The sequence below is a fragment of the Nicotiana sylvestris genome, chromosome 3 (genome assembly GCF_000393655.2).
Source record: "Nicotiana sylvestris chromosome 3, ASM39365v2, whole genome shotgun sequence".
Classification (NCBI taxonomy): Eukaryota; Viridiplantae; Streptophyta; class Magnoliopsida; order Solanales; family Solanaceae; genus Nicotiana; species Nicotiana sylvestris.
The window spans coordinates 41,140,204-41,151,710 of NC_091059.1; the positions used below are offsets into that span (position 1 = coordinate 41,140,204).

The window sequence follows — 11,507 nt, forward strand, 5'->3', positions numbered from 1 at the left end:
ATTCATCCGAGGCCCTCGGGACCTTAACCAATTATATCAACATGTCCCACAATATCATTCAAACTTGTCCCAACCTTCGAAACACCCAAAATAACATCAAAATATCAAATCATCATCGTATTCAAGCCTATGAATCTCACGAACTTCCAAATTCCATTTTTGATAAAAAATCCAATCAAACCACGTCCGAATGACCTCAAATTTTGCAGACAAGTCCAAAATGACATAACGAAGCTACAGCAACTCTCGGAATTCCATTCCGACCCTCGGATCAAAATCTTACCTATCAACCGGAATTCGCCAAAATACTAACTTTGCCAATTCAAGCTTAATTCTACACCGGTCATCACAAAAATATTCCGGACACACTCCTAAGTCTCAAATCACCTAACGAAGCTATCCGAACCATAAAATTTGCATTTCGAGCTCTCTAACACATAAGTCAATATTCGGTTGACTTTTCCAACTTAAGCTTCCGTAAAAGAGACTAAGTGTCTCAAACCTTACCAAAATCATTCCGGAATGACTTCAAATTTTGCACACAAGTCACATTCGACATTACGGACTTGCCCCATCTTTCGGAACCGTATTCCGACCCCGATATCAAAATTTCCACTTCCGGTCGAATTTTCTCAAAAACCTTCAAATTTCTATATTTAGCCAAATGACTTCAAAATGACCTCCGGACATTCGAATTCACTTCCGATCGCGCTCCCAACTCCAGAATCATCATACAGAGCTATTCCCAGACTCGGAATCCAAAACGGACTTCTATAACACTGAAATGCCTTCCAACCCAAATTTATGAAATTCTTCTAAAGTACTAACTTTCACAATATACGCTGAAATGCTCACGGGTTACCCAAAACCAAATCCGGACATACGCCCAAGTCCGAAATCATCATACGAACATGCTGGAACTTTCAGATCCCAATTCCGAGGTCGTTTACTCAAAATTCTAATCCTAGTTCATTTCTTCAATTTTAAGCTTTCAAAATGAGAATTTCCATTTAGATTTGACTCCAAACTTACTGAATTTTAATTTTGACCATACACACAAGTCAATATACCTGAGATGAAGCCGCTCATGGCCTCAAATTGCTGAATGACGCGCCAGAGCTTAGAATGACCGGTCGGGTTGTTACAATCTCCCCCACTTAAACATACGTTCGTCCTCGAACGTGCTGAGAACTACACTGAAGTAGTCCAAAATCACTTGTTTAACATATCATGCACTTTCCCATGCTACCACTACTCCGTTGAGCACATTAGCTCGATAATTCTGTAGATGTACTTATTTATTCAAGCAAATAAGCCATTAGGCCCAATTCCAACATCCTGAATTTTCCTGCCAAGCCTGTTTCCATCATACGACCACCATATCAATCTCCACACGCTGTACCCAAACATGACTGCATAACTTTGCTGAATTCACACTTTGCATCACTTACTCATAGAACCACAATAACATTCTTTAAACATAATGGTCGAAATTCCACGAATCTGATGCTCCCATTGCATCTCAAGATCTACACAGGTCTTGCTCTAGTTTTTTTTTTTTTTTTATATTTTTTTCAACACCGATACGACTGAAGAGATGTGCCGAAATTCACAACCAACTGCTGAATCAACAGTTCATTGGATCTACACTCCTGACAAGTTCCATTACCTTGTCCCAAACCAAAGAATGATCTTTGCTCTATAATATACTACATATAATCCGTTTGCACCGACCCCAAATCTAGTAACCTCGTCTCACCCAGTACGAACTGCTTAGGCAATAAGCCACCTCAGACATAATCAAAAATCCCATAAGGCGCCACAATGTGCCAGTATGCTATCAATTCGAACGCGATACAAAAGGAAGGCGAACTCTAGAAGGAACTACTCAACTCGCACACTAACATAGACTTCCTCAGAAAACAGGGAAACAGAACACACAAAAGCAAATATGGGCACTGAACTGAACATCACACTATTGTGGCGTGCAACCCGATCCAAACACATACCCATGGCGGTGTGTCACCCGATCCACATATAGAACTCACATAAGGAGATATACGTCGAGCTGAATAGCTCATCACATCAAAATACCGAATATCGGTCATAAACACACTAAGGTGCATAATATCATTCCCAAGGAAACATATAGCGCTATAGGCTACAAACTCAAGCACAACTGAGGTGCGATACATGATCTAAGTCTCATCCTGCTCATATAACATCACCGTTGAGCGGAACCTCAACACATAAGGAATTTACCAAGCCGTCTAACAACTCATATGGTGCAATATATATTTACATGAATTAACTGACCACGAAATAAGATCGCGACTATCCTTCCATAAAGAGCGCATTGCTGAAATAAACACAACTGGCCTGACATAAGGCTCACTTCCACATTTAAACCTATCAACCGACCTCAAGTCGATCCTGATCGTGCCAAGCTAGGCCAATAATCTTTCACAGGTCCATAACCCAATAAACAGAGTGCCCTTCAGGCATAAATTCTCAAATGGATGATATTACCAAAATCCTCATACTTGGTTTAAATTTCTAATTAATCAAGTGACTACATGTCACACTTATACAATATTCCTGTGGGACAAGCTCCCACCATCTTCCGAAATAATTAACGGGTCTGCACATCCAAACCACCAGCTGCACTAACGCTGAAAAGCAATCAAGAATCCCTAACCAGGATGCAAAGCCTTTCTCACAGAACACCGACCTCAGGTGATACTGACGTCAATACCCATCTTACTCAAAACACTGAAACTCATATACTGCTCATCTGAGATCGTGACATCACAGTCATTGACCAAACTGCAACCTTGGTCCTTACTTCAAATTCCATACCACTCACTGCACCTCATGTGCCAATATACGATAGACGCGATTTCCATCACAACTATGGAACCGCCGATAGGCTAATACTTCATCACATAAGACTTTCCATTTAACTCACTTCAGGAGAACTATAGCAGCATACAGGCGAATCCTCATAATCGTCGAATATGCCAATCTCTAAGTAGTTGTCCAAGCCACCATAACACTTTCTGGGATCCGCCTACTCATAATAGGCCCTAACAAAAGAATGCTTCAGAATAACATCAATCACTGCGGCCGACAAGCCTCACATGCATAACTCGATCACGCTGAACGAACCGATCACTGACACCAGTATACCAACTCAGCTATGGCTAATCAATCTACTTCCTTCCAATTTATCCTTGATTTCCTTAGAAATAATAATATCTCCCTTTAACACCTAACTTATTTCAACCAAACTCACCCCGAGTGACCTTAAATCACGAGACCATGCTGTCTCAAATACCATGACTATTTCATGTCTCTCAAATGCTACACCGCAAGTCAAAACATCATAGAACATTCTGTGCCTTTCTTCATAAGTTGCTTCAAAAGCTTGACTCTTAACCGTACTTATAGACTCAAAATCATTAGGCACCACACTTTACCTCTTGAATTAACTAGGACCGCTATTGAGAGCCACCCAGCTCTGACTTGGCCCCGAATGCAACCAACTCTACTGAATTTTATAACATATGAATACCCTCTCGATAAAGCACCTAGAGGGATCACTTCCCTCGAAGCCTGCACCTATACGAGGCATAAATCATGAATCTTCCCTCAAGTCTGAACATGAGCCAATAAGGCTAACCATAGCATGCATCCAACAATTCATTTACTCAAATTACCACTCATGGTCCTTTTCCGTAGCTGCAATAACCCACCAATACGCCAATAACCAGAATTCACGCAGGTAATAAACCGTGCAATCAGCTAATCAACAGCAAGCTCCCCAACTTGGCTCGAAGCCATAGATCACAACACATATACTCTATTGTTGTCGTAATATCATGGTGAGATTAAACTCACTCCATCATAAGCTCGTGGAAACACGAATCATCTGGAATTTTAACTCTTCTGCAATTCTTGCATTTACTCACACAACAGTTAAGCCCATTCTCTTGGCGACCAATTTTTTTTTTAAGTCCTAAATTTTTCAAAAATTTCGGCAGAGCCTCCTTTGTAATTGGTCCTATCCACCTGCCAGAGAATCACCAAAACCATCCTAACAACACATCCACAACTTGACAAAGCATCACAATGCATATCAATTACATAAATCTAAATTGATACATGGACATGCGTTGCACCTATTTGAATCATAACACATAGAAAATACCCTTCAACCCTCCATTATTGGGCTATTCAACCAAGTAGGAACATATTCTTCCTTTAATATTTTCGACCTTCAAGGTGGTCTCCTTGACTCAACGATTTCGTCATAATACATTTACGGAAGCGATCTCAGCTCCCAGACTTATCTAACTAGGAGACACGAAAAATATTCTTCACGCGCCCATAACTCGGGCTACTCAACAAATCACAATAAGAAACGAATCACTTAACAGTTCATCTACTATCCAGTAGGCTTCTTCGCCACTACCAAGTCGTACAAATACACCTCGCAACACTAACATACTCATCACGTGGATATCCAACTGCCATTTCGGCTAACAAGAACAATAATGAACATATGAGTTCAAAACACTTGCTCACAAAATCAGCACCTCGGTGCTCAAGCCATTGGCAAAGATTTGGCCTCAAGTCCTCCTGACTGGTCTAACTTCAAACTCACAGAGATTACACCTCGCCCCTCGATCGGGGAATCAAAAGCCATCGAGACACATCTGATACTGAGCGCCCGTTGGTGCATACGATCACGCGGAATGAATTTCAAAAGTTTCTTTTCAAACTGAATCGAGGACGCACAATAAGAATTCAAGAATGTGAAGTTTTCCTAAAGGTCCTGCAGCCTCCCGAGGATAAGTACAGACGTCTCCATACCGATCCGCAAGACTCTACTAAACCGACTCATGACTCGTGAGACCAAGTAACCTAGGCTCTGATACCAACTTTGTCACGACCCAAAATCCCAACCCGGCCGTGATGGCGCCTCTCGTGGGGACAAGGCCAGCCAACAACAAAACAATACATCTCTTTATAATTACTTAGCAGGAATAAGTCTAATTTGCAGATAATATAATCACAAGTGCGAAGTAAACATGATAGAATAATGGAAACCATCCCGACTCAGCCCGAAAATCGGGGTGTCACAAGCCACGAGCATCTAAAGATCTAAATACTAATACAAGACCAGCAATATACAGAATGGAATTTAGAATTAATGAAGAAATACGGTGCCGTGAACGCTGACGGTCACCTTGCTCAGCTACAATAGTATACCTTCAGTCCGCTAATAACCAGCTACCGGGTGAACAGTACCTGCAACTGCATGCGAGGTGCAGGGAGTAAAGTGAGTACTTCTAACTCAATGGTAATAAGAGTAAATAATAACTGAGCGATAAGAAATCACGTAAGAACACTTCATCATGCTATCTAAGACGGTACAACCCGTTTTGAAAACAGTAATTCCATGAAAATCCTTTATAAAATATCTGACTCAGTTTTAAACCTCTTTTGAAAATAATCTTTTTAACAGTTGCAAAATAATTCCAGCCATCGGTGTCACTATGCACAGAAACCCACCCCTCGGGCAATATCTTCGTTCTTGGTCAGCCACTCGGGCCCCAACACTCAAGGATCAGATATCATCAGCAAAAGCAGATAAATATCTCCAGAAATATCACAACGACAAATAATGAACAAATGCATGAATGCAATGCAATGCATATGATGGTACATTCCAGTACCCACTGCGGCGTGCAGCCCGAGCCATCCATATTTATTTATCGTCGACGACGCTCACTGGGGGTGTGTACAGACTCCGGAGGGGCTCCTACAGCCCAAGCGCAATATCTTGGTCAGTCATTGTTACCTGACCGGTCAGCCATTGTTACCTGACCAATTTATATCATACAGTGCCATTGTTACCACTGTTCAAGTATATCATCCAGTGTCATTGTTACCACTATTTCAAGTATATCACACAGTGTCATTGTTACCACTGTTTCAAGTCACTTTATAATCAGTCCAGAAAATAATATAATAAGCCCCTTGGGCATTTACAAAACAGAAGTTCCCAGCCCGGAATACATTTAAAAATATCATTTAAGTTTTCAACACTTAGAATTATGGCTGAGTTTGCAAAACAGCATTTAAAACCTTGGACTGAAATTAAATGATATGCAAATCATGCTAAGCAGTAATATCAATCCTCGAAGGATTTTACAAATCGGCACAAGGCCCTAAACATGACATCAAGCCCAGTAATATCAATGAAGTATGTGTATCAATCACCAGTATAGTATAAACATCACACGGGATGGACCAAGTCACAATCCCCAATAGTATCCGACCCCGCACTCGCCATGGAGTGCGTGTCACGCCTCAATATAGCGTTACGATGTGAAAGTCCGGGGTTTCAAACCCTCAGAACAGCATTTACATCTATTACTCACCTCTAACCTGCCGTAGACTAGTCCGCAATGCCCTTTCCTCTTGAATCGAACTCTTCGCGCGTCGAATCTAGTCAAAACCACAACGAATACGTCACAATAGGCTAAGGGAATATAACCCAATCGAAAAGACTCGAAAAATGTCGAAAATCCCGAAATTAGCAAAACCCGAGCCCCGGGCCCACTTCTCGAAAAATTATGAAAGTCACATCACCGGATTCCTCGTCTCGCCACGAGTCCGTACATATAAAATTTACCAAAATCGGAGTTCATTTGACCCCTCAAATCACCAAATCTTATTTTCAAATCCCTAGGCCTAAATCCTCAATTTTTCTATAATTTTCATGCTCAAATCCATACATAATTGATGTACTTAACTCAAAATAGGTGGGGATAACTTACCTTCACATTGATGATGAAAATCCCCTCTTGAAGCTCCCCAAAAATCGTCCATACTTTGAAGAAATGAAGAAAAGTGAGCTAAATCCGTGTATAAAAGAATCTGCCTGTGCTTCGTCGAGTTGTACCTTGCACTTGTGCTATACAAGTTGTACATCCTATTAAAATTGTTCCTTGTCGGACACTTTCTGTTTAAACACCCATAACGTCTTGTATAAATATCCAAATGACAAACGGTTTGAAGATTTAGAAACTAGACTCAAAGATCTTTAATTTGATAGGTTGTACACCACATAACTCTTTATATATCCCGAGATATGAGCTTCTAAAGTGCATCGTAAATTCTGCCGAAATTGCTCCGGCAGCCCTTTTCGATCCATCGTAACTTTCTGAGATGATATCCAAATTACGAATGGTTTAACTTTCCAAAAACTAGAATGTATGGGCTATAACTTTCGTGTTTTGCACTCTTTCTGATTTCTTATATATTACAAGATATGAGCTTCCAAACCGGACTACTCGCAGCAGAATTTCTGCAATTTTCTGCAACTTTTTCTTTTCTTTTTGGTCCGAATTTCATTCCGTTAACCTTCCGAAATCCACCCGAGGCCCTCGGGACCTTAACCAATTATATCAACATGTCCCACAATATCATTCAAACTTGTCCCAACCTTCGAAACACCCAAAATAACATCAAAACATCAAATCATCATCGGATTCAAGCCTATGAATCTCACGAACTTCCAAATTCCATTTTTGATCAAAAACTCAACCAAACCACGTCCGAATGACCTCAAATTTTGCAGACAAGTCCAAAATGACATAACGAAGCTACAGCAACTCTCGGAATTCCATTCCGACCCTCGGATCAAAATCTCACCTATCAACCGGAATTCGCCAAAATACTAACTTTGCCAATTCAAGCTTAATTCTACACCGGTCATCACAAAAATATTCCGGACACACTTCTAAGTCCCAAATCACCTAACGAAGCTATCCGAACCATAAAATTTGCATTTCGAGCTCTCTAACACATAAATCAATATTCGGTTGACTTTTCCAACTTAAGCTTCCGTAAAAGAGACTAAGTGTCTCAAACCTTACCAAAATCATTCCGGAATGACTTCAAATTTTACACACAAGTCACATCGACATTACGGACTTGCCCCATCTTTCGGAACTGCATTCCGACCCCGATATCAAAATTTCCACTTCCGGTCGAATTTTCTAAAAAACCTTCAAATTTCTTTATTTAGCCAAATGACTTCAAAATGACCTCCGGACATTCGAATTCACTTCCGATCGCGCTCCCAACTCCAGAATCATCATACGGATCTATTCCCAGACTAGGAATCCCAAACGGACTTCTATAACACTGAAATGCCTTCCAACCCAAATTTATGAAATTCTTCTAAAGTACTAACTTTCACAATATACGCTGAAATGCTCACGGGTTACCCAAAACCAAATCCGGACATACGCCCAAGTCCAAAATCATCATACGAACATGCTGGAACTTTCAGATCCCAATTCCGAGGTCGTTTACTCAAAATTCTAATCCTAGTTCATTTCTTCAATTTTAAGCTTTCAAAATGAGAATTTTCATTTAGATTTGACTCCAAACTTCCTGAATTTTAATTCTGACCATACACACAAGTCAATATACCTGAGATGAAGCCGTTCATGACCTCAAACTGCTGAATGACGCGCCGGAGCTCAGAACGACCGGTCGGGTCGTTACAACTATTCTCTAGTCCTGATCAAGTATTGTATATGGCTAAAATCGGGAAGACCAATTTATGGTCGATGAGGCATTGCATAATTTCACCTCGAAGGGCCCGAAGAATAGCTTGGGGTTCGGAGTCTTCGAGGACTCTTCGTGCCCGGTGTCAGGGCAGAGCGAACCAGTGCTTATCGCAAGTAAGCGGGAAGTTCCCTAGGAGCAATATTTTTCTGACAACGCTTGCACAAACGGTGACATCCTGCACCAGGCTGATTGGGTGGTTGTACCAGCTACTTTATGTAATAATTATGCATGTGTCATATTGGAACTTTTTCCTCATATATAAAGGGGACCCTTGTCATTTTTGTAAGGGTATACACAATGTTAAATATACAAGAACATTCTCTCTGCTCCCTAACTTAACATATTCTCTTGATCTCACTACTTACATTTATTGCTTATATTTATTGTTCTTCATTTATTGCTCATTGCTGGTCATAAAGAGCCACAATCGAATTTATTATAATTATTAATCCTACACCGACTACCCTTAGTCGGGCACCCGACTTGACCTCGAGGCTCCGTATGCACAAGCTTGAGGCTCCGATTTCCATCCATTCGGTTTTATTATTGCACTATTTACAAGCTATTATCTTATTTTCTAATCTTTCACTTAGCATATATTGCCTAACAACTAGCATAAAAATAGATCACATATTTTTAGAACCATAAAATCAAATCTAATTGTTATTACCATTTTCAAGGTAAACAGTTTGGCACCCACCGTGGGGCTAAAAGTAATAGTGATTATTTTCTTGCTGGTTTACTACATAACGCAAGTTATCTTTCACAACTTTTCTTGTCCAAGAATCTTTGATTTCAGGTCAAAATGTCTAACTTGGTAAACGCACATGACAACAACGGCGTCGATGACCATAAAAACTATGGTGCAGCTGTTCCAGGTAGGGGTGTACAAGGACCGGGTTGGTTCGATTTTTATCAAAACCAAACCAAACCAACTATATCGGTTTGGATTGGTTCGGTTTTGTCGGGTTTTCGAATTTTTTTGTTACATGAATATTATTTTAATCTTACTTTGTTAAAATCATAGATAAAGCTTTGATAAGTGAATATATGTTTAGTGAATATGAAAAAAATTGACAAACATATGATCTATTAAAATATTCTAATGGGAGATTTTTTTTAGTAACACATGATAGTTATTTTCTTAGTAATCTAACAATAATTTTTCGTTAATTTACGCTTTCAAGGGTAATACATGAGAGGATCCCAAATATTTCTACATTTTCTAAAGAAAAATCACTATAAAATCTTAAAAATATAAATAAAATTTATATATTTATATGTCGGTTTGGTTCGGATTTTTTACTCAATACCAAACCAAGTCAAACCAAACCTAATCGGGTTTTTTAATCGGTTTGGTTTGGTTTTTCGGTTTGGTGCGGTTTTCCGGTTTGGTTTGAACACCCCTAGTTCCAGGTAATGGTTTACCACCACAAAACCCTGAGGTTGCACCAGAACCGATTCCCGTCGATATGGTCTTACGCAACACTCAACACATTGGCGTAAGTTCCCACACCAAAAGGAGTATACATCGAGCAAATCAACTAGACACTCGGAAAAACCTCACCGGGAAGAAAGAGAAGCAAACAGGGGAAGCAAAGTGGGAAAACCTCAGCACATCGTTCATATGATTATCTGGGGGGCCAATGTTCCCCAGGGGACCGAGATTAAGCGAATAAAGGTTTCTGCGGCAACGCAAGGGCAAACCCGGGCCCAGGCATAAGAGGACATCCTCACGTTCAACAAAGAAGACTTCGAGACTCTGTCTCATCCACACAACGATGCGCTGGTAATCTCATTTCTCTTAAATAATATTGATGTTCTAAACGTCAATACCACACAAGAAGGGGGGGGGTGATTTGTGTGGTACCCAATTTTCGCTTTAGAAGAACCTGGTTTTTCTAGGTGTTCTAACTACTACTGTTTGCGGAATAAAAAGTACATAAAATAAAGAACACCGAGATTTTTACGTGGAAAACACCTGGCCCAAAAGGTGAAAAAACCACGACCTACTACTCAATAGGATTTTTCCAAACTTCTACTAAAATCACTGAGCCAAAATAGCATTTACAAAAACTCTTTGTAAACCTAAGGATTAACTTTAATCCCTTGTAGCACATAGCCTCAACTGTTGCTTCAAGTTAGCTTATAACTTGAACACTCAAAGTACCTAATACAATTGCTTCTATGAAAGCTGAAAGGTACAACTTTAAACCACCTACTACAATTGAACTAGAATAAGAAAAAATCCAATGGAACTGGTTCTTCTATCTCTTTCAAGTAGCTTCAGGAGTGCACACTCAAATCTCACATAAATTGCTTGCAAAATTGCCTTGCTCTTTTGATTTCAATTTAGTTTAACTTCTGTGTTTGTGCAATACCTATAAAAGAGAACAATCACTGTCATTTAATAGGTTAGAAATTAGAGTTTGATTGGGACTCAATTTCTAATCTTCTATCGTAGTTGAGTCCTTGAAGATATCAAACTCTAACACTCTCTTTATCCGGATTGTGTTTTCTTCATATAAGGGGACTTTCTCCCCTTATCCAATATGCAACCTTTTCGATCAAATTAGGAGATATTGCTGCTTGATTAGTAGGACTTATCTCCTTCACGTGCATCTCACATGTGTAGGTTGATCATGACAGTGCTTTACAAGATGGACCTGGTCCATGACTGAGTTCATTTGTCATTCTTCAAAACTTCACCTATTCTTGGGCCAACAAATATCCAAATTAAACGTGTACTCGTGGATCCAGGTAGCTCGGCCAACATAATTAGGTCGACGGTGGTAGAACAACTCGGATTACTCAATCAGGTCATACCTACCTCCCGAATCCTCAGCGGCTTCAAT

At 40.0% G+C, this 11,507-nt stretch overlaps 1 long non-coding RNA gene across 1 annotated transcript; it reads right to left on the reverse strand.

Annotated features, from left to right (window-relative positions):
- Window positions 1–5,147: 5,147 nt before the first annotated feature.
- Window positions 5,148–6,895, reverse strand: LOC138886859 (uncharacterized). Its single transcript, XR_011405785.1, has 3 exons — window positions 6,849–6,895; window positions 6,450–6,516; window positions 5,148–5,319 (listed from the first exon to the last, which is right to left on the reverse strand). It is a non-coding gene; the product is annotated as an uncharacterized lncRNA (long non-coding RNA).
- Window positions 6,896–11,507: the final 4,612 nt, after the last annotated feature.